At 36.1% G+C, this 3,517-nt stretch overlaps 1 pseudogene; it reads left to right on the top strand.

Moving 5' to 3' along the window:
• The first annotated feature begins 638 nt into the window (after positions 1–638).
• On the top strand, positions 639–3,282 carry LOC109677795 (eIF5-mimic protein 2 pseudogene; annotated as a pseudogene).
• Positions 3,283–3,517: the final 235 nt, after the last annotated feature.

Here is a 3,517-nt window from a genome sequence, read left to right as displayed (position 1 = left end):
TCAAAACTTATAGTACTCAGAGTCAAAATTTATTGTATTTGATTTGTTTTTATATAGTTAAAAATTAATTAAATTTCAATGTTTGGGTCATTTCTCTCCGCCCCCTGCCAAAATTTATTGTATTTGAATCAAAGTTCCTAGTATTCAGAGAACACAGTGTTATGGAGAAATCTAATCCAAGAAATGAATATACTAGAAGAAAAGAAAGAACTAAATGTAACAATGTAAACTTCTACTTAAAGAGAAACTGTGAAAGAAGATGGAGACAATGGTAAATCAAGTACTCAGAAATAATGATTAGGCTGGGCACTGATGCTCATGTATGTAATCATTGCTACTAAGAAGGCAGCGATCTGGAGGATCATGGTTTGAAGCCAGCCCATGTAAATAACTCACAAGTCTCCATCTCGAAAAAAACCCATCACAGAAAAAGGGGCTGGTGGAGTGGCTCGAGGTGTAGGCCCTTAGTTCAAACCCCTGTACCGCAAAGTAAATAAATAAATAATGACTAGGAAAGATATCAATAACATTACAGACAGGAAATCAATAAAACCAAAAGCTGGTTTTCTAGAAATATCAACTGATTAGGCAAGATAACTCAAAAAGAACAGAGCAGAGGAGACACCGCCTCGTGGGGATTTCTGGCTCTTTTCTCTTTGCCTTAAATTTGGGTGTCTTTTATGAATAATCAAAAGCAGCAAAAGCCAACGCTATCAGGCCAGCATTTTAAAACCAGAAAAAGAGATGAAAAGGAGAGGTTGGACCCTACTCAATTTCAAGACTGTATTATTCAAGGCTTAACTGAAACTGGTACTGATTTGGAAGCAGTAGTTAAGTTTCTTGATGCTTCTGGAGCAAAACTTGACTACCACCGCTATGCAGAAACACTCTTTGACATTCTGGCGGCCGGTGGAATGCTGGCTCCAGGTGGTACACTGGCAGATGACATGATGCATACAGATGTCTGTGTGTTTGCAGCACAAGAAGACCTAGAGACCATGCAAGCATTTGCTCAGGTTTTTAACAAGTTAATCAGGCGCTACAAATACTTGGAGAAAGGTTTTGAAGATGAAGTAAAAAAGCTATTGCTGTTCTTAAAGGGTTTCTCAGAGTCAGAGAGGCACAAGCTGGCTATGTTGACGGGTATTCTTCTGGCTAATGGAACACTTAATGCATCCATTCTTAATAGCCTTTGTAATGAATGAGAATTTGGTTAAAGAAAGGGTTTCAGCAGCTTTTGCTGTAAAGCTCTTTAAATCATGGATAAATGAAAAAGACATCAATGCAGTAGCTGCAAGTCTTCGGAAAGTCAGCACGGATAACCGACTGATGGAACTTTTTCCTGCCAATAAGCAAAGCATTGAACATTTCACGAAATACTTTACTGAGGCAGGCTTGAAAGAATTTTCAGAGTATGTTTGGAATCAGCAGACCATAGGAGCTGGTAAGGAGCTCCAGAAAGAACTTCAAGAACAGATGTCCCATGGTGATCTATTTAAGGATATAATTTTATATGTCAAGGAGGAGATGAAAAAAATAACATCCCAGAGTCTGTTGTTATTGGGATAGTGTGGTCGAGTGTGATGAGTGGAACAAAAAAGAGGAGCCTGTAGCAGAGCAAGCCATTAAGCACTTGAAGCAATACAGCCCTCTACTTGCTGCCTTTACTACTCAAGGTCCGTCTGAGCTGACTCTGTTATTGAAGATTCAGGAGTATTGCTATGACAACATTCATTTCATGAAAGCCTTCCAGAAAATAGTGGTGCTTTTTTATAAAGCTGAATTCCTGAGTGAAGAGCCCATTCTGAAGTGGTATAAAGATGCACATGTTGCAAAGGGGAAAAGTGTCTTCCTTGAGCAAATGAAAAAATTTGTAGAATGGCTCAAAAATGCTGAAGAAGAATCTGAGTCTGAAGCCAAAGAAGGTGACTAAATTTTGAAACCACATCCTCAGTAAAGCAAACAGGAGTTGTAGATAAAATGTCATGTATCATGTGTCCTGGTTCTTACATCTTCCTACCTCCCTGTATCAAGCATGATATAAGGGCTTTCATGGCAAATTTTATTTTAACTGTTTCTATGGTTATTGGAAATGTTGGGTTTCATTTCTAAAACCATGTTTTGAGTAGCTACAGGAGCTATAAATTTTGAATCTAATGTTGCATTAGTTTTTCCAGTTACCTTCTACCTCCTGTATTTTCTATTGTAAAAATGTAATTTAAGGCCTTCCACAATGAACAGTTCACTTTATTCCCTGGGTTTTCTATATAAATAGTTTTCAAGATATGATTTGGTTAAAAATGATTTGTTATAAACTTTCTGTTTTGCAAATTAAACTGTAAAGTATCCAAAGTCTCAAAAAGCCATGATTTGTGTGATGGTTTGGTATGCCCAGAGCCCTGTTCATCAATGAAAATCTCCTCTACAATAATTGAATTCATTAGCATATATTCTGAGTATTTGGACCATTGCTTATGTGTTAACATTTTCTTATATTTTTAATCCCAGCTGTCCTTAAGTTTTAACCCTGAATGTCCTTAAGTTCAGTTGTTTGCTCTCTGGTTTGTTATCCTTAGTGAAGGAAAGAGACAAACTGAAGCTTGAGAAATCAAATGTGCCAGAGGTACTGGGAAGAAGGAAGTTGAGCTTTTTCCCATTCAGAAACTTCTGCATTCAGTTGACTCTTACCATAGGCAAAACAAATGGGTATTCTTTTCATACAAGCATTTTCAAATACACCTGAGAAAAGTCTTATCAGTTAAAAAAATTTTTAATTAAAATATTTTATGCTTAGCATACACTTAGATTGTTAAGAAAGGACTTCTAAAGGAGTATGACTAAAGGAAATGACTGATGTACTAACTTCAGTAAAAAGGCAAATATGACTTACATTTCCTAATGGCTTAGAGTATTTGTTGTAAAGAATGAAGTGCGATGTAACTATGTATTCCCACTTGGTTGTACTGGACTGCCTTCATTCTGTTAACATTCAGTTATGACTCAAGCATCTGGCTACAAACTGAATTTCCAGTTTTTAATTGCCATGAGCCAAATATTATAAATTATCAGTCCACTTACTGTAATGGCTGCCTTTAATTTTCTCTTTTCTTGTTGCTATCCATCTGTGTATGTAGTCAGTAGGGAGGAAAGTGTAGCCAAATTTTGGGGTAGAAAGTCATGTTAAAAGTGAGTATTCTAATTGGTGAGAGAAAATAGTCTCAAATAATGCCACCAGAGACCAAGTGGAAATTCCCCCTTGTGAAGGTACTATTCTTAGTAGCTAAGAATTTGGTGTTTAAAAGTTCTTCTTGAGGGAAAGACATGTAATATAATTTGAAATAAAGGTATAGTAACCTTAAGAGCATTATAACTGATAACATTGTGAGTGGAGTGAATTTGTTAAATGAATGATTTTGATGGTTTTCATGCACAGGCAAAATGTATTCATTAGATTTCTATGTAATGATTTGCTTTTACTTTGTAATTTGTAGTCCTCAAAAGACTTTTTTTAAAAATA

This window comes from Castor canadensis, chromosome 14 (assembly GCF_047511655.1).
Source record: "Castor canadensis chromosome 14, mCasCan1.hap1v2, whole genome shotgun sequence".
In the NCBI taxonomy this organism is placed as follows: domain Eukaryota; kingdom Metazoa; phylum Chordata; class Mammalia; order Rodentia; family Castoridae; genus Castor; species Castor canadensis.
This window is presented reverse-complemented; position numbering and strand designations above follow the sequence as displayed.